Source organism: Triticum dicoccoides, chromosome 1B (assembly GCF_002162155.2).
Source record: "Triticum dicoccoides isolate Atlit2015 ecotype Zavitan chromosome 1B, WEW_v2.0, whole genome shotgun sequence".
Lineage (NCBI taxonomy): Eukaryota > Viridiplantae > Streptophyta > Magnoliopsida > Poales > Poaceae > Triticum > Triticum dicoccoides.
This window is the reverse complement of record NC_041381.1, coordinates 583177412-583198444: the sequence shown is the minus strand read 5'-3', so window position 1 is coordinate 583198444 and position 21033 is coordinate 583177412. Positions and strand designations below refer to the sequence as shown.

At 41.7% G+C, this 21033-nt stretch overlaps 1 long non-coding RNA gene across 1 annotated transcript; it reads left to right on the top strand.

Moving 5' to 3' along the window:
- The first annotated feature begins 18597 nt into the window (after positions 1 to 18597).
- Positions 18598 to 20411, top strand: LOC119309276. The gene is made up of 2 exons (XR_005150422.1): positions 18598 to 19069; positions 19751 to 20411. It is a non-coding gene; the product is annotated as an uncharacterized LOC119309276 (long non-coding RNA).
- The last annotated feature ends 622 nt before the right edge of the window (positions 20412 to 21033 follow it).

Genomic DNA, 21033 nt, shown 5'->3' with positions numbered 1-21033 from the left:
CTTTTAGGGTTGGATGCACAAAATCTTAATGCAAAAGAACGTCATTTTATATTGCCACTTGTATATGGACCTTTATTATGCAGTCTATCGCTTTTATTGCTTCTATAACAAGATCGTATAAAGCTTAGTTTCTACGCACTAATAAGTCATACATATTTAAAGAGCAATTTTTATTGCTTGCAACATGACAACTTACTTGAAGGATCTTACTCAATCCATAGGTAGGTATGGTGGACTCTCATGGCAAAATCTGGGTTTAAGGATATTTGGAAGCACAAGTAGTATCTCTACTTGGTGCAAAGAATTTGGCTAGCATGAGGGAGAAAGGCAAGCTCAACATGTTGGAACATCAATGACAATATACTTTAACTGAGATGTGAGAAAACATAAACCATCACGTTGTATTCCTTGTCCATCATCAACTCTTTTAGCATGTCATACTTAATGAGTGCTCACAATCATAAAAGATGTCCAAGATAGTATATTTGTATGTGAAAACCTCTCTTTCCTTATTACTTCCTATTAATTGCAATGATGACCAAAACTATGTTTGTCAACTCTCAACAAATTTTATGTCTCATACTTTTTATGTGTGAAGTCATTACTATCCATAAGATCAATATGAACTCTTTTATTCTTTTTATTTTTCTACTTTCTCAAGATCAAGGCAAGATAGCAAAGCCCTTGAATCAACACTAATCTTTATTATAGATAGCTCACTGACTCGATTACATAAAGAGATCACAAAGAAAAACTCAAAACTACTTGATACTAAAACTTCAATCTACTAAATCAAGATACTACTAAAAGGATCAAACTAAGTATAACGGTAAAGATAGGAGTGTGATGGTGATACAATACCGGGGCACCTCCCCCAAGCTTGGCAGTTGCCAAGGGGAGTGCCCATACCCATGTAATTATGTCTCCTTCTTCATAGTTGGTGGTGGTGATGATCTAGGCTTCTTCCTCAATTTACGCTTGAGGATAACATTTTGCTCCTTTAGGTCATCGATCTCTTGCTCAAGACTTAATATTCTTTTGCATAGTTCCTGTTTATTTTCCTGCAAGAGACGAAAAGGGATAAACTCGATCTTTCGCTTCTTTGCTCTATCAGGGAGGCTTGAAGTTTTAAACTCCACATGCATGTCCCCAGGTTGAGGCAATGGGGCTTCGTCTTTGTCTGAACTAGTTTCCCCCTTTCCCTTAGGCTCATAGTCTTCCTCTTCTTCAGTGGTCCATCCACCATGTTCCAAGTCCCCGTAGACCTTAGGGTCTGCAAGGTAGTCAGCCACATAACTCTCCCCTTCCAAATCCTGGGACTACATATCGCTCTAAATCTGTAACAGAAACAACTCGAAACGAAAACATAGGATATTTGCGTGATACGGTGGTCAAAGCCTTCGGGAGATTATATAATCAATTTTTACTGACCAAAATATGTAACATGTAAGAAAACGGAGTCCGGGGGGCACACGAGGTGGCCACGAGACAGGGGGCGCACCCAGGAAGGGTGGGCGCGCCCTCCACCCTCGTGGAGGCCTCGTGTCCTTCCCGGATTACTCCTTTCTTCCTAAAATTCTTAAATATTCCAAAATGGATATATGCCATTAGAATTGTTTTGGAGTCGGTTTACTTACCGTACCACATACCTATTTCTTTTCGGAGTCTGAAACGTTCTGGAAAGTGTCCCTTATGTATTCCTCCGGGGTTACGGTTTCAATAATATTAGTTTCAACGTTGATAGGATTACCTGAGATATAATGTTTAATTCTTTGACCGTTCACCACCCTCGGACTTGTGCCTTCGAATTTGTTGATTTTTATGGCACCGGAATGATAGACCTCCTCGATAATGTAAGGACCTTCCCATTTAGAGAGAAGTTTTCCTGCGAAAAATCTTAAACGAGAGTTGAATAATAACACATAATCACCTGCGTTAAACTCAGACTTTTGTATCCTTTTGTCATGCCAGCGTTTAACTTTTTCTTTGAATAGCTTGGAATTCTCATAGGCTTGAGTTCTCCATTCATCAAGTGAGCTAATATCAAATAACCTCTTCTCACCGGCAAGTTTGAAGTCATAGTTGAGCTCTTTAATAGCCCAATATGCTTTATGGTCAAGTTCTAAAGGTAAGTGACATGCTTTTCCATAAACCATCTTATACAGAGACATACCCATAGGATTTTTATATGCAGTTCTATAGGCCCATAATGCATTATCAAGTTTTTTGGACCAATTCTTTCTAGATCTACTCACAGTCTTTTCCAAAATTAATTTGAGCTCTCTATTTCTCAACTCTACTTGAGCCCTAGACCGCGGGTGATAAGGAGATGCAATTCTATGATTAACATCATACTTAGCAAGCATCTTACGGAGACCACCATGAATAAAATGTGAACCACCATCAGTCATAAGATACCTAGGGACTCCAAACCTCGGAAAAATAACTTCTTTAAGCATCTTAATAGAGGTGTTATGATCAACACTACTAGTTGGAATAGCTTCTACCCACTTAGTAACGTAATCAACAGCAACTAAAATATGTGTGTAACCATTAGAGGCAGGAAAAGCTCCCATATAATCAAAGCCCCAAACATCAAATGGTTCAAGAACAAGAGAATGGTTCATAGGCATTTGTTGACGTCTACTAATATTACCAATTCTTTGACATTCATCACAAGATAAGACGAACTTACGAGCATCTTTGAAGAGAGTAGGCCAATAAAAACCGGATTGCAATACCTTATGTGCAGTTCTATCTCTAGCGTGGTGTCCTCCATATGATTCAGAATGACACTTGCATAGGATCTGTTCCTGTTCGTGCTCTGGTACACAACGTCTAATAACACCATCTACTCCTTCTTTATAAAGGTGTGGGTCATCCCGGAAGTAATGTCTTAAATCATAAAAGAACTTTTTCTTTTGCTGGGATGTGAAACTAGGTGGTATAAATTTAGCAACAATATAATTAGCATAATCAGCATACCAAGGAGCAGTACGAGAAGCATTAACGACCTAATTGTTCATCGGGAAAGCTATCATCAATAGGTAGTGGGTCATCAAGAACACTCTCTAACCTAGACAAGTTGTCTGCAACGGGGTTCTCAGCTCCCTTTCTATCAACAATATGCAAATCAAATTCTTGGAGGAAGAGAACCCATCTAATAAGTCTAGGCTTAGCATCTTTCTTTTCCATAATATATTTAATAGCAGCATGATCAGTGTGAATAATAACTTTGGAATCAACAATATAAGGTCTGAACTTATCACAAGCAAACACAACTGCTAAGAACTCTTTTTCAATAGTAGCATAATTTCTCTAGGCAGTGTCAAGAGTTTTACTAGCATACTGGATAACATTCAATTTCTTATCAACTCTTTGCCCTAGAACAGCACCTAGAGCATAATCACTAGCATCACACATAATTTCAAAGGGTAAATTCCAATCAGGTGGCTGAACAATAGGTGCAGTGATCAAAGCTTTCTTAAGTATCTCAAATTCTTCTATACAATCATCATCAAAGACAAAAGGAATATATTTTTGCAATAAATTAGTCAGAGGCCTAGAGATTTTAGAAAAGTCATTAACGAACCTCCTATAAAAACCGGCATGACCAAGGAAACTTCTTATACCTTTTATGTCCTTGGGACATGGCATCTTTTCAATAGCATCAACTTTAGCTTTATCAACTTCAATGCCTCTCTCAGAAATCTTATGCCCCCAAGACAATGCCTTCATTAACCATAAAGTGTCACTTTTCCCAATTCAACACGAGACTAGTTTCTTCACATCTCTGCAAAACTCGATCAAGGTTGCTCAAGCAATCATCAAAAGAGGATCCATAAACAGAGAAATCATCCATGAATACCTCACAAATATTTTCATAGAAGTCTGAGAATATAGCCATCATGCATCTTTGAAAGGTAGCAAGTGCATTACATAAACCAAAATCCATACGTCTATAAGCAAAAGTACCGAAAGGGAAAGTAAAAGTAGTTTTTGATTGATCCTTTGCTGACACAGGTATTTGAGAGAAACCAGAATAACCATCTAGAAAGCAGAAATGTGTGTGTTTGGATAGTCTTTCTAGCATTTGATCAATGAAAGGTAAAGGGTAATGATCTTTCTTAGTAGCTTTATTTAATTTACGGAAATCAATTACCATCCTATAACCTATGATAATTCTTTGCAGGATCAATTCATCTTTATCATTAGGAACAACAGTAATACCTCCCTTCTTAGGAACACAATGGACTGGACTTACCGATTCACTATCAGCAACGGGATAAATTATACCTGCCTCAAGGAGCTTTAGTATCTCCTTTCTTACCACTTCTTTCATCTTAGGATTTAATCGTCGTTGAGGATCTCTAACTGGTTTGGCATCTTCCTCCACTTTAATTTTGTGTTGGCATAGAGTGGGACTAATGCCCTTAAGATCATCCAGAGTATATCCAGTAGCAGCGCGGTGCTTCTTCAGAGTTTTTAATAATCTTTCTTCTTCTTGCTCTGAAAAGATAGCACTAATAAAAACAAGATATATTTTATTTTCATCAAGATAAGCATAATTAAGATTATCAGGTAGTGGTTTGAGCTCAAACACGGGAACACCCTTGGGTGGAGGGGGTCCCCTAGAATTTCAACGGGTAGGTTGTGTTTCAGAATAGGTCCCTGTTGAAGGAACACTTCGTCTATTTCCCTTCTTTCGTTCATAAACATGTCATTTTCATGGTCTAGCAAATATTGTTCTAACGGGTCAGTAGGAGGCACGGCAATAGAAGCAAGACCAATAATCTCATCCGTACTAGGTGATTCTTTATCACGGGGTTGTCTATGAAACTTCGCAAAATTAAACTCATGAGACATATCCCCTAAGCCAATTGCAACAATATCCTTTTCACAATCAATCCTAGCATTAACAATATTCAAGAAGGATCTACCGAAAAATAATGGGACAAAAGTCATATTGTGGGGAACAAAGAACAAGAAAATCAGCAGGATATTTAACCTTCCCACACAAGACTTTGACATCTCTAACAATCCCAACTGGTTTAATGGTGTCCCTATTAGCAAGCTTAATGGTAAAATCAATATCTTCTATTTCAGCGGGTGCAATATCATGCATAATTTCTTTATATAAGTCATAGGGTATTGCACTAGCACTAGCACCCATGTCACATAAGCCATGATAACAATGATCTCCTATTTTAACAGAAATAACAGGCATGCCTACAACAGGTCTATGTATCTTAGCATCTGGTCTAACAATATTAGCAGTCTCACCACAGAAATAAATAACATGCCCATCTAAATTATCATCCAAGAGATCTTTAACCATAGCAATACTAGGTTCACATTTGATTTGCTCAGGAGGTGTATAAGTCCTAGTATTACTCATACAAACAACAGTCAAAGTTTTAGCATGATCCTTTATCCTAAGAGGAAAAGGAGGTTTCTCAACATAAGTAGTAGGAACAATAGGATCATTATAAGTGACAGTCTTTTCTTCAACTGTAGTAGGTGCAACTACTTTTACTTCAATGGGAGGATTATATTTAAACCACTTCTCCTTAGGGAGATCAACGTGAGTAGCAAAAGATTCACAAAAAGCAGCTACTATCTCAGAGTCAAGTCCATACTTAGCGCTAAATCCACGAAAAGCATCGGTATCCATAAAAGATTTAACACAATCAAATTTAGGTGTTATACCTGACTCCTTACCATCGTCGGAACCCCAATCGTCCGAGTTGCGTTTAATTATTTCCAATAAGTCCCACTTGAATTCAGTAGTCTTCAGCATAAAGGAACTAGCACAGGAAGTATCAAGCATGGTGCGATCATTGGGAGAAAGTCGAGCATAAAAGTTTTGAATAATCATATCTCTTGAGAGCTCATGATTGGGGCATGAATATAACATTGACTTAAGCCTCCCCCAAGCTTGAGAGATGCTTTCTCCTTCACGAGGCCAGAAATTATATATGTAATTACGATCATAGTGAGCAATATGCATAGGATAGAACTTCTGGTGAAATTCCAACTTCAATCGTTTATAATTCCAAGATCCCGTATCATCACATAGCCTATACCATGTCAATGCATCTCCCTTCAAACATAAAGGGAAGACCTTCCTTTTGATAACATCATCGGGAATACCTGCAAGCTTCCGCAAACTTCATCCACAAAGATAAGGTGTAAATTGGGATGCAATGTTCCATCTCCTGCAAAGGGATTAGCTAGCAGTTTCTCTATCATACCCGAAGGAATCTCAAAGTAAATATTTTCAGTAGGTTCAATAGGTTGAGGAGCAACTCTTTGCTCTTCTGGTCGGGGTGAAGATACCCCGAACAAGCCACTCAAAGGATTAGTTTCCATGGTAACAAGTGACAGAAAATTTCAGCACACTATATAAATGTTTCCTTACCAAGTTCCACTCACCAAAGGCGCTTCACTCCTCGGCAATGGCACCAGAAAAGAGTCTTGATGACCCACAAGTATAGGGGATCTATCGTAGTCCTTTCAATAAGTAAGAGTGTCGAACCCAATGAGGAGCATAAGGAAATGACAAGCGGTTTTCAGTAAGGTTTTCTCTGCAAGCAGTGAAATTGTAGGTAACAGATAGTTTTGTGATAAGATATATTGTAACGGGTAACAAGCAATGAAAGTAAATAAAGTGCAGAAAGGTGGCCCAATCCTTTTTGTAGCAAAGTACAAGCCTGGACAATTTCTTATAATGAGAAAAGCGCTCCCGAGGACACATGGGAATTATCGTTAAGCTAGTTTTCATCACGCTCATATGATTCGCGTTCGGTACTTTGATAATTTGATATGTGGGTGGACCGGTGCTTGGGTACTGCCTTACTTGGACAAGCATCCCACTTATGATTAACCCCTATTGCAAGCATCCGCAACTACAAAAGAAGTATTATGGTAAACCTAACCACATCATTAGACATATGGATCCAAATCAGCCCCTTACGAAGCAACACATAAACTAGGGTCTAAGCTTCTGTCACTCTAGCAACCCATCATCTACTTATTACTTCCCAATGACTTCCTCTAGGCCCAAATAATGGTGAAGTGTCATGTAGTCGACATTCACATAACACCACCAGAGGAAAGACAACATACATCTCATCAAAATATCGAACGAATACCAAATTCACATGACTACTAATAGCAAGACTTCACCCATGTCCTCAGGAACAAACGTAACTACTCACAAAGCATATTCATGTTCATAATCAGAGGAGTAATAATATGCATTAAGGATCTGAACATATGATCTTCCACCAAGTAAACCAATTAGCATCAACTACAAGGAGTAATCAACACTACTAGCAACCCACAGGTACCAATTTGTGGTTTTGATACAAGATTGGATACAAGAGATGAACTAGGGTTTTGAGAGGAGATGGTGCTGGTGAAGATGTTGATGGAGATTCACCCCCTATCGATGAAAGGATCGTTGTTGATGACGATGGTGGTGATTTCCCCCTCCCGAAGGGAAGTTTCCCCGGCAGAACAGCTCTGCCGGAGCCCTAGATTGATTCCGCCTCGTGGCGGCGGAGTTTCGTCCCGTAAGCTTGCCTCTGATTTTTTCCAGGGTAAAAGCCTTCATATAGCAGAACATGGGCACCGGAGGGCCACCAGGGGGCCCAGGAGACAAGGGGCGCGTCCAGTAGGGGTGAGCGCGCCCCCCACCCTCCTGGCCAGGGTGTGGGCCCCCTCTGGTGGTTTCTTCGCTCAATAATTCTTATTAATTCCAAAAATGACTTCCGTGGAGTTTCAGGATTTTTGGAGCTGTGTAGAATAGGTTTCCAATATTTGCTCCTTTTCCAGCCAGAATTCCAGCTGCCGGCATTCCCCCTCTTCATCGTAAACCTTGTAAAATAAGAGAGAATAGCCATAAGTATTGAGATATAATGTGTAATAACAGCCCATAATGCAATAAATATTGATATAAAAGCATGATGCAAAATGGACGTATCAACCTCTTCCCATCGTAACCATGGCTGCCGACGTGGTGGCACCCATTGTTCCTCTGTTGAAGCCCCTTCAGGTGCTTCGACTTTTTTTGGCAGCTTCGGCCTCGCAAGCCGCCTTGAATATTTGAAAGTGCTCTGCCGTGATTGTCGGATTATCCTTCTCAATCTCGGAGTAGGGTTTCTTTTTGTTGACGATCCGATATTTCACCTTGCTTTCCAGGTGGCCAACGCATCGCTAAACTTGGTCATGGCATGTTTGTTTATCTTCTTCATTGTCGGGTCCTTATCTGGATCTTCATAATCCTTTTCATTCTGGCCCGGGAACAAAAATATCTGGTGCGGCTTCTTTAGGAGGGAGGGCCTCATATCATCTATCTTCTTTAGTTTCTCATCATTGATGGTGGCGGTTGTTCATATGATGCAGCCTATTTGATTGTCGTAGCACGCACGCGCTTCCTCGGGCGCGTTTGGCTCAAAATTGCCGTCGTCCACGTCCGTGACCACCAGTCTAGTAGTCCTGAGCTAGTTAGGAAGCCGTTGCCTCTTTGTTTTCGGTTCTATACCGGCTCCGCTAGTCTCTGCGCCGGTCTCAGTCTCAGCGCCGGTCTCGATGCGGGTCTCAGTCTCAGTACCGGTCTTGATGTCGGTCTCAATCTCCAATGTGACAGGTGGACCCACCAACATCAACTGTTGATCTTCGGATTCCCTCAAAAATTCTTCTGCCGCCAGGTAGACGTTGTCGCGGTCACCCGAACCCTGTCCTTCATCGTTGCTAGCCATGTTTCCTACGATTAAATCTAGTCAATTAATTCTAGGCCTAATAAAATGAATAATGACATAAAAAAGGCATATGCTTTGTAGGGACGTTGACCCCTTCCCGGTGCGGCAAATACCGGGCACTCGATATGTCCTATTTGTAGCACAAGTCATGCTGAATTTCACGGAAAATTTCGGCATGACTTTGGCTAAAAAGTGGACAAATCGAGAACCTGAAATTTGCTGGAACAGAAATGAATCAACATTCCGGCAAAACATAGGCCACTCGGCTTCATTCCCCGGAAACAGCAAAGCCACTTGGGCACAATCGAACCACTTCAATGAAAAGATATAACATGAGCAAACACTATTGAGGGATTTGCATATAACATGGCCACTTCAATGAAAATATATAATCAACAATAACAGAATATGCAAATGAACATCAATGACATATATCATTATAACAACAATCTTGTTTTTTGTTTACAAGCAACAATTAGTTTAACCAAGTTTTTGAAAAGAAAAACAATTCTGTTTTTTGTTTATAGCTAAATGCAATAGCTACTGTTTTTTATTTATAGCTAAATATTTTTGTTTTTTGTCTAAAGCTAAAAGTCTAGGAACTCCATTTTATCTAACCCTTCTGACCTCACCAAAATTTCCACAGCAAGACCTTAGTACCTACACCCAATTTCTTCAAAAATATTCAGGTCCATAGTCCAAATAATTCAAATTTCATTTGAATGAAATTTGGAACAGATTCGGGTCGATAGTCCAAATAATTTTTTATAGCTAAGTGTTTTTTGTTTATAGCCTCTATTATTTAAGTCTAAATGCTACTATTATTTATATACCCTCTATTAATTTAAAGCTAAATGGAATTACTGTTTAGGCATTTTCATAAAAATTTGCCCTAGCTAATTTCCTAAATAAATTGCTAATCATTTTTCCTAAATGCTAAAAAATGCCTACTACCCTAAAGAAATCTAGGGTTCGTATTAACACCTAGGGTTCATATGAACATCAACAAAGCATCAACATATATATGAATTGCCCTAGCAAAGAGAGAGAGGAGGGTAGGGGAGAGGAGAGGCAGAGCCTTACGGTCGGCGACGAGGGCAGGCTCTAGCTCGGGCGGCGGAGGTCCTGGGCGGGCTCATGCGGTGGCGGTGAGGTCGAGGGTGGCGGCGGTGAGCTCGAGGGAGGTGATGGTGAGGTTGACGACGGCCTCGGGAGGCGGCTGTGAGGTCGAGGGCGGCCTCGTGCGGCGGCGGTGTGGTCGAAGGCGGCCTCTAGCGGCGGCGGTGTGGTCGAAGGTGGCAGGGCGACGGCGGCGATGGAGTAGTTGGGGGACAGGAGGGAGTAAAGGGGGAAAAGGTCTTAGTGAAATTTTGAGCCCGTGCGGTTGGGGGTTAAGTCAAACTAGCAGTAGCGCATTTTGCCGAAACGCGCTATAGCTAAGTTAGCTATAGCGTTTTCCAGCGAAACGCGCTACAGCTATTCCTTTTTGTTTTATTTTTCTTTTTCTTTTGTTTTCTTTATATATTTTTTTCATTTCTGCTTTTTCTATTTCTTTCATTTTCATTTACTTTTCTACTTAGTTTTCTATTTATTTTCTTTTTCATAGTAGTAGCGCTCTACAGCATAAACACACTGCTATAAAGTTTTCAGGAGTAGTGTGCTTCTGGTAGAGCCGCTACTACTATTCCTAGCCTACCGGCACCAGTGAGGGAATTATAGTAGTAGCGCTTTTCTGTGCAGACGCGCTACTGCTACAACAATGGCGCCGAGTTTTGACCAGCACTACTGCTATACCTCTGTGTATAAGGTTTTCCCTAGTAGTGTCATATCGTCGTAGTGCTTAGGCGAAGCCCTGCGCCGGTAAATTCATCATCACCGTCACCACGCCGTCGTGCTGAAGAAACTCTCCCTCGACCTCAGCTCGATCTAGAGTTCGTGGGATGTCACCGAGCTGAACGTGTGCAGATCGCGGAGGTGTCGTACCTTCGGTGCTAGGATCGGTCTGATCGTGAAGACGTATGACTACATCAACCGCGTTGTCATAACGCTTCCGCTTTCGGTCTACGAGGGTACGTGGACACACTCTGCCCTCTCATTGCTATGCATCATCTAGATAGATCTTGCGTGATTGTAGGATTTTTTTTGAAATTACTACGTTCCCCAACACAATAGTCAGAACACGTCAGAGCAGCAAAAGAGGCATCTGCATCGAATGCTCCCATAGATAACCTCAAGACAAAGAATAATCAAATGGCATATCTGCTTGAAGCAACACTGAGAATAGAGCAAAGTCTGGCCAACCTAGCCAAGAATTAGGAAAGCCTAGAGCGGATAGTTGAGGACAAGATGTACAATCTTGATGTCAAGATCATAGAGGTACAGTCTATAGTGGAGAAGCTCAGAGATGAAGCTGAAAGTGGAGATGATGGACCAACAATGGACAGGTTTCAGACGGTACCCAGGGCACCCAGATCTTCAGCCGTGCCAGTTGCGGACACGAGGACCACTCACTCTGCACATGCTACTACTACTATAGTGCCACCTCTAGTATCTACTCCACTAGCCCTGCCAACATCCGATGAAGCTTTTGCAGATGCACTTCTCTCCATGCCATCTACGCACACTGGAGCCACCAGCCAGAAGTCACCTTCAGGAGCTCCCCAGGATCGTGCCTAGAGAGACACATAGCTCTATACCTTTTTCGAACTTTTTGGTACTTGTTGCCAAAGGGGGGAAACTATATAGATCATTAGGCTTCGAGAGAGATAGAGAGAGAGAGAGAGAGAGAGAGAGAGAGTTTCTCGCTTTCGCTCATTGGTTTTTCTTGAGTTCTTGCTACTATATCTGTATGATTTGTGCTACTTTGCTTGTTATGTGTGTGAGATACTATGTTTGTCTTGTGTGATTGATCATATTATGCTTCATGTGATGCTTAATGCTTATCTCTATCATTATTTGTGTATGAGCATTCACTTATGTTTTTGGTGATGCAAGCATATTATTTCATTCAAATCATTTTGTGCACTCACCCAAGTTGTATGTGATATGGAAGAGAGACCATGATCTTAATCGATTGTGCATTTGCATTCCAACAATTTTTTTAATAATGCACAAATTTAGGGGAAGCTCTTGCTTATCACATACTTCTCAAAGCGACGATGTATTTCATTCATTTAATCATTTGTCGTAGAATTGATCTATATGTTTTCATCAATTGCCAAAGGGGGAGATTGAAAGTTGAACTAATCCCCGGGTGGTTTTGCTAATTCATAACAACATATATCTCATTAAACTAATATCCATTCAAGATAAATATTTCAGGATGTTCAATGATTGGCATGGCATGGACTAGAGATGTGGACCCCTCAAAATGGTAAGGACGAGGATTGGAAAAAGCTCAAGACTCTACATTTTTGTTTAAGTGATCCAAGATCACATTCAGTCCATAGGAAAGCCAATACTATTACAAGGGGATGAGGCGTTGCCTAATGTTCTATTTGCTCAAGTGCTTAGTGATATTGCTCCAAAACCCTCAGCCACTTTCGCCATCCAAATATGTCCAAACCCTAATTCCCATATCGGCCCCATCGAAATTTCCCATTATGAGCCACCGAGTTCATCTTGACATAGCCACTGCCAAAACCCTAACAATTCGGTCTCACCGATATGGATCTCGGTTCCACCAATATGGCCTTGCCAACTCTCTGTTTCTTGCTGCAATTACTTTGATCCCACCGAGATGTTGCAATTGGTCTCACCAAGATGGCCTAACTGATTCTCTGTTGCCTTATTGCTTCACTTATGTCCCACCGAGATGATGCAATCGGCGCCACTGAAATGAAGTTTGCCCTAAGCCCTAGCACATCGGTCCCACCAAGTTGTTCCCGTTGGTCCTACCGAGATTCCCAGTGTTCATATTTTTACACCAGATTGGTGCCACCGAGTTTCTGATCGGTGCCACCGATATGGGTCAAAAGTGTGTAATGGTTGGATTTTGTGTGGAGGCTCTATATACCCCTCCACCCCTTCTTCCTCATAGTGGAGAGCCATCAGAACGTGCCTACACTTCCACCATTCATTTTCTGAGAGAGAACCACCTACTCATGTGTTGAGATCAAGATATTCCTTTCCTACCATTTGAACCTTGATTTCTAGCCTTCCCCAAGTTGCTTCCACTCAAATCTTTCTTCCAACATATCCAAATATGTGTGAGAGAATTGATTTTTGGGGATACTATCATTTGAAGCACAAGAGCAAGGAGTTCATCATCAACACACAGTCCATTACCTTTTGGAGAGTGGTGTCTCCTAGATTGGTTAGGTGTCACTTTGGAGCCTCCGATAAGATGTGGAGTTGAACCAAGAAGTTTGTCAGGACAAGGAGATCGCCTACTTCGTCAGGATCGACTCGAGTGAGGCAAGTCCTCCGTGGACGTTTGCCATGGTAGGATAGACAAGGTTGCTTCTTCTTGGACCCTTCATGGATGGAGCCCTCCGTGGACTCACACAGCTGTTACCCTTCATGGGTTGAAGTCTCCATCAACGTGGATGTATGATAGCACCACTATCGGAACCACGTCAAAAATATTTGTGTCTCCATTGCGTTTGCCTTCTCCAAACCCATCCCTTTACCATCATATGCAGTGTTTTACATTATGCTGCTATACTCTTAGAATTTCATGTATAGGTTAATTGGTTGACTGTCATAATTGTTAAATCTGCCCACAACTAAAAATGGGAAAAGGAAATATTTTTATTTGGTCAAGTAGTCTAATCACCCTCCTCTAGACATACTTTCGACCCTGCAGTGCATGCTATCTCGGCAGAACATTTGTTGCGTTGTGGCTATGCAGTGGGAAGCCCTTATCAACGGTAGTTGTGACTGTCCTAGCTAGTTCTTCAGGGTGTAGAGTTATCACACGCGACTTCTTCTTGATGTTGATCTCTTTTCGCCTGACTCAACAATGCTAGTTTCGGCTCTTGTCGGGACGCCTTTCCTAGTTCTTCGGGCGGCGAGAAGAAGAAAGGGGCCATCCCGCCCAAGGAGAAAGGGGCAGTGTGACGCGGCTTTGTTTCATGCGAGGTACGTCGAAATCCCGCCGGTTCATGCCTGATTTTGGCCCGAAGTAGGTTCGAATGAAACTCATGCCGGTTTGTGTGCATTGTGTAGATGTATTGGAGTTCGTCCTTGTCATCTTCGTCCAACGATTCGGACATAGAAGATTTGATCCTCAATGACGATGCCGACAATCTAGTGTTGTTGCATCTCGTCAACGAATTTGAGGCGGGGCCGAAGAAAAATCGGCGCGGATCGACAGTTGACCAGCTATGAATTCCCCACAACCGAGCTCTCGGCGACAAGATGCTCATGAAGGACTACTTCACCGAGGTATCGACATATCCAGCACACCTCTTTCGTAGGCGATAAGGAATGCATAGGTTACTTTTGATCCGCATCGTCAAGGCTTTGGAGCAAAATTGTCGTTTCTTCACCCGGCGTAGGAATGCCACCGGTTTCATTTATTTTAGTGCATATCAAAAAAATTGGTAGCTATGAGAGTGATTGTATATGGTTTTACGGCCGACTATGCTGATGAATATCTTCGCATTGGCAAAGATACCACCATCAAAAGTATCCTTGTCTTTGCAAAGACAATAATCCAGATTTGCGGCCCGAAGTATTTTCGAGCTCCAAACAAAGAAGACACAAAGAAGCTCATGGCAACGAACGAAGCAAGGGGATGGCCCGGCATGCTAGGTAGTATTGATTTCATGGATTGGAGGTGAAAGATCGGCCCGGTGGCTTGGGCATGGCAATACACCGGCCACAAACGTAGACCCACCATCGTGCTTGAAGACGTGGCTTCACATGATCTATGGATTTGGCATTGCTTCTTTTGTTTACCGGGGTCACGCAATGATATCAATGTTTTGCAGAGATCTCATTTATTTACTCAGCTTGCCACTAGCAAAGCACCGGCTTGCAACTATACCGTCAACGGCCATGAATATACCATGGGGTACTATCTTGTCGATGGTACTTATCCTTCATGTTCAACATTTATGAAGACCATTAGTGACCCCAAAATTCAAGAAGCACAATTTTTTTTGCTGAAGCACAAGAAGCTCGCTAAAAGGATATTGAGAGGGCATTTGTTGTGTTGCATGCTCGGTTTGCCATTGTACGAGGTCCTGCTCGCATCTGGAATAAAAAAATCCCTTTGAAACATCATGTCTGCTTGTGTGATTTTACACAACATGATCGTCAAGGATGAGAGAGATTTTCACTTGGAGTACAACTATGAAAATTTTGGTAGCGTGTGAAGCCTGCCAGGGACGCATATGAGATGAGTGCATTTCTTGAGACCTACTGAAAGATCGAGAACCGTGAATCACACAACCAATTCTAACATGATCTTACTAGCATTGGTGTCATCTCTATGGGGGGAGATAGATCCCCATTTGTACGCATTTCTATTCATGTGTGATTTGAATGATTTGGTGTTGTAATAATTATTCAAATTCGAACATTTTTTGTAACGATGAATATTGTTGTATTATGAGTTGCTTTTCAGACCTTTTATATATTCATATGTTGAATTTACATTAAGATTTCACTCGGTTAACATTATTGGAATGTGCAATTTGTTTGATGTTATGCAAAATTTACATTGCGGGCGAGCGCCCCGGCAGAACAGATCCCACAAGACATTTTCGGGACGCGTTTGCATGATCTGTTTCGCCGGGGCGCTTGTCGCACCATAAAAAAGATTTATATGAGCCCTTATACGTGGGTTACATGATGCGCGGTTGCGGGATCGGTTAGAGATGCTCTTAGTCGAGTTGTTGTAAGGAGAAAAGAAAAGGAAGACCTATTACCCCGTGTCCGTGTGGGTGGCGTGGGGGTGGTCAGGCTCATATTTGGCCAACAAAGCAAAGTTCGCCCATGTCCTGAACGTGCTGGTTCTTAATCAGGAAGTTTCAGTTTCGTAACTCCTACATTGGTATTTCTTTTTTCATGTTATTTTTTGGGTTTCATATATGATTAAATAAAATACGAGGGGTGGGGGGTCAATAAAATATTTCCTCACAAATGGGGCATCTAGCGCATTCCCGCACGCAGCTATTGACATGTGAACCACGCTCAAACTGACACGCCACACGCGTAGGGCATACGTTCGAATACGGAAGGAAGCACCATATTTGCACGGCCGACTTTCAAGAAAATTGCATGACCAGACTTGTTTGAGCACCAATTTCTCGTATTTTGCACCTTGATGCACCAATCTTCCGTGCGGGACAAGTTTACGCACCCCATGTATTTACCTCTTTTTATCCTAAATTATAACGCCCACATGTGTGGCAAAAATTAAAAATGGCCCAAACTATTCCATTACCATCTATTTTGCCACGTCAAAACAGACGTCATCAACGGGAATCCTTTTTGTTTTTGGACATAAAAATGTTTTATCTCCTAAATAAAAAATCAGATTAAAAATCTATTTTCAACATCAAATCTGTCTCGACGAGATCTTCGAAACAAGATCACATGTTTATATGTTTTGACGACTTTTTTTGACCAAAAGTCGCCATGATGTTTACACTAAAGTTGCCATGATATTTTCATCTATTTTTTTCTTCAAAATTTTAAAGCTTCCATTGTATTTCAATTACTTTCATGGAAAATTTTATTAATTGAGCATGGCAATTCGTAGTAATTAACCACGTCAAATTTACTTCATGGATCATGGCAATTTTTATTAATTCATCGTGGCAAATTAAGTTTATAGATCATGGCAATTTTAGTTTACACATCATGACAATTTTAGTATTTTGACCATGACAATTTCTAGTTTTTTTACCATAAAACATATTTTTATGGACCATGGCAAATTTTAGTGCATGTATCCTGACAAATTAAAGTAATTCACGATGGCAATTTTATTTTATGGCTCATGGCAACTTTAAGTCATTGACCAATCATTTTTAAAGTAATTGACACTGGATTTTTTTTAATTATGAACCATGTCAAAATTATTTCATGGATCATGGCAAATTTTAGTAATTCACCATGGCAAGTTTAGTTTCTTAAATTTACCTTTTTAGAATACGTCAAAATTTACTTTAAACGTAGAATAAAACGTAGTTGAAACATATAATGACAATTTTAATGCAAACACCATGGCAATTTATGTGTAATAGACATGACAACTTTTAACCCAAAAAAAGTCGTCAAAACATATCAATATGAGATCTAGCTTCGAAGATCTCGGTGCAATGGATTTAAGGGTGAAAACCGATTTTAAATCGCATTTTTCATTTAAGATATAAAACATTTGAAAAGCTGGAAATCCGATTGCATACATCAGGTTTACATAATCATAACTAAACAAATGCATACATTTGATTTTTCATAATTGTACCTAATCAAATCGTAAATGATCGAATTTTGTACCTAATAAAAACCACAATCTACGGATCATCATACTTGCACTTAGACATATCCCACAAGAACACTATTTCTTAACCACACATGTTAATTATTAGTTTATTTTTCTTTTCTAGCGGGAAAAACTTCCTATCTATTCGTCATCTGTCATGTCAATACAAGGAACATCATAAATAATAAAAATTATATCCGGGTCCGAAGACTACATAGCCACATGTCAATAATTAGTAGTTAGTTGAACTACAAATAACAAATACTACATGTTACGGCCAATTTAAAATAGTATAATAAAATAGGTAACATCTACATAAGCTAAAAACAAACAATCAACTCTTTGATAAGACCCAATACAAAGAAGTTAAACCATTCATTGTGGACGATCTCTGCACGAGAGATTGCATCCAGTAAACATGGAATCTTGTTCCGACATTCTACGTACTGAAATCTACCAACCATAATGAATATAGCTTCAACTTTAACCCAAGTGAGCATAGCTCAGATGCTTAGGTTCATTGTGCTGGAATTAACCCATTAGGTTTCAAGTTCTAGACTCGCACTGATACTCGTGTTTTTCAAATTTATTTCAGGATTTTTATCGACAACATGGCGCCTGTCGTCAATCCCAAAATATTGTGCCGGCTCAGTATCTCGGAGGCGCTCATATTTGTGCCGGCTCTGTATGTCGGAGGTGCTCATAGAACGTGTGTGCATGCGTTTATAGGGATGAATGTATGCGCGTATATATGAGCATCGGCATTTGTATTTTGTTTCCATAAATAATCTAAACCGCACGTAAGGTGGGAACAGTCTGGGCGGGCCCACACGTCAGTGGCATAACGGAAGCGTCCGTCCGTCCATCTGGAACGGGAAAGAAAGAACAGAATCAGATGAAGCGACGTGATGGATAGCCAGAGGAGGAAACTATAGCCGGCAAGGCGAGTGCAGCGCGGGGGCCCATCGGCTTCCAAAGCTAGCAGCTCGGAATCAAGTCGGACACGTTCCCGAACCAGCTCCGCTCTCGCCCCCATGCATGGTCCTACAAAAGCGCGGCAGCTGATTTGCTTTCACCCCGCAAAGAAGAGAGAACAAAGCCGCGAAGAAGCAAGAGAAAGCAAAGCAAAGCGAACCGAGCCAAAGCGCCACGAGCATCGATCAATGGCCGGAGGAAAAGAAGATTGGGTTTGGGGGATAAGAATGTTTGGCGGGCAGGGATCACAGATTCCCTCCCCTTCCAAGTCACGTAAAAAGGCGCATTTTGCGCGATCTAAGTGCGCATTAGACGCGCACTTGTGGTGGTGATATGCTTTGGTTACCCCCTTTCCATAACACCATATTTGATCCCGCCTGCCTGCCTTGCCATTGTCACGGTCATTGTCATTGTCATCATGCAGCTGTGCTCTCCTCTTCTTCTTCTCCCTTTGCTTTTCTCTACTGCTCCCTCCAGCTTCATATAGTGGCCGGTAGCTCAACGACATCGTTGCTGGGTTCGTTTCGTTCACTGTGTAGAGAAAGAGTTACAACATTGCCTCCTTGGGTTGTGGTGGAGAGGAGGAGAAAGTTCAGAAGCAGAGGAGGGCCTCTCTCTATATGGGAAGACGGCCGGATAGGTCGCTAGGGGCATCGGCGTGCTGCGAGCGAGTGGTGGCCGTCATCTTCATCGTGTGTATTGCCCTTCTAGTGGTGATGGTGGCGATGACGAGTGGTGCTGGCGTGAGCATAGGGCCGGCTCGAGCCCGCGGCGGAGTGACGATGATGAGCTCCCCGGCACAGAAGTCAGGTGGCGGACAAGCCGGCGAGGACGCGTACCGAAGCAGCAAGAGGAGGATTCCCAAGGGGCCTGACCCTATCCACAACAGGTAAACTTTGATCAGTTCGTGTTTTATGCATATGGATGCACTTGTTGTTTTACTTGGAATGCATGCATTCTGCCTATCTACTTGCATTTTCATCTGTTTTCGGCAAAGTTTATAGTTTTCTAGCACATTTGCTAGAACATTATAATATTCAAACTATCGACTGAACTGGATAAATGACACGGCCTGAAATACTCTGCTCCTTGATACTCTGCTCTGTCGTTCTTTACACTTACAAGCACTCTGCTCATTTGATTCTCCGGAACAGACTCTGCTCAGTTGTCTGCTCTGCTGTCATGCAGTGAACAAGAAGCAGAAGTCTAGAGATGATTTGAAAGTTCTACCGCATAAAATAGCAATGAAAAATTTAAACACGGTTCCTATACTTCTCCCGGTTAAAGGCCACAAAAATCTGTAGTTCTTGTTACGATTAAAAATATGCCTATGTGGATTATAGGATTTCTAATGAGTTGTTGCAATAAAGAGGTCATGGTATTGTTTGGCATTTCGTGAGCAGAATAATAAAAAGGAACAAAGCAAGCGTACACTCTGAGCCAAGCACATCATTTCCGAAGTCGCTTTACTGACAAGAAGAGTGCCAGTGCTGCATACTTCATTCCCATTAGGGACACCTAAGATTCCATTACTAGAACCTTATCTCCCTGCTTTTGATGATTTACCTAGGTAAACTAAGATCAGGCATCACACCTAGATGATTGGGAATATCTCAGTGGGTCTCACAGATCACTGCATGAGAGGGACGTAAGCTCTAAATTAAACATAACTAAGTAGCCCAGTAACTAATCGTCACCTTCTGCTTTGGTTGCCACTTCCATGTCTGATAGAACTGTGCTTTCAGGCGTGCCGGGAAGACGACGATCGCGCCACGCCGGAGAGACTAGCACCGGCGAGATGACGACCATTCACCGGTGGTCTTATCGGCTTCCTCCGGCAAACGTTGCTGCGACGGGGAAGCAGGATGGGTTCCTTGGCTTGCTGGAATGAGGCGGAGAGACCAGCTCTCCTACAATGTGGATTTTGGTAGTGGGGGTAATGTACAAAAGTTGCGATCTTCCCGCAAAAAAATCTGTCATTTTTTTGACCGAGATTGATCGACCGATCTACCTTTCGCATATCCTTTCGAGATTTCTTTTGAATCCGTGGTGATTTTGCCCAAAAAAATGTTTCTATTTGTGTGTGTATTTATCTGTCCGAGCATGTACGCAGATAAGCAGATTGCTCTGCTGCGTCAGTACGTGAACTCACTGATGAGCTCCCTATATGCCACTAGCACCTATGTAAATCAAGTTTTGTGGTTTGCAATAACAACCAGAGATTTGTCGAACGACATGCTTTCTACTACTAGTACTGTACTAGTATGATTTTGCATTGCATGCATGGCCGCGTGGCACAGATATGCATGGGACATGAATCTTCTTGGCCTGGAAAGCATGAGAGAAGTATAACATGAGAGGCAGAGAAAGAGGTAAAGCTTCGCATCGACGCGTACGGCTCGCGTGTGCATGCGGGTGTGTGACTGGTGGTGCTTTTTTCCTTTTACTTCTTTTCTTGCAACCGTGTATTTTGAAGTAACCGAGGAGGGAAAGAAGAAGAAAAGAGTAGAAAGGCACGTATGGGCGTGGATGTGCACGTCGTATCGGGTTCAGGCTTTTTTTCTTTCTGAGGGGAACGGTTTCAGGCATTTTGAAGTTTAAAAAATCTGAAAACAGCTCGAATCACTAGTAGAAAACAAAGCTTTGGTCACATCTTAATATACACATTAGTCCTGGTTGCATTACGAACAGGGACTAATGTGTCCCGGTTCGTGCAGCTAAAAGCATTAGTCCCGGTTCAAATGAGCCTTTAGTCCCGGTTCAAATGAGCCGACCTTTAGTCCCGGTTTGAGACACGAACCGGGACTAAATGGTGCAATGCCTTTAGTCCCGGTTCGTGTCTCAAACCGGGAC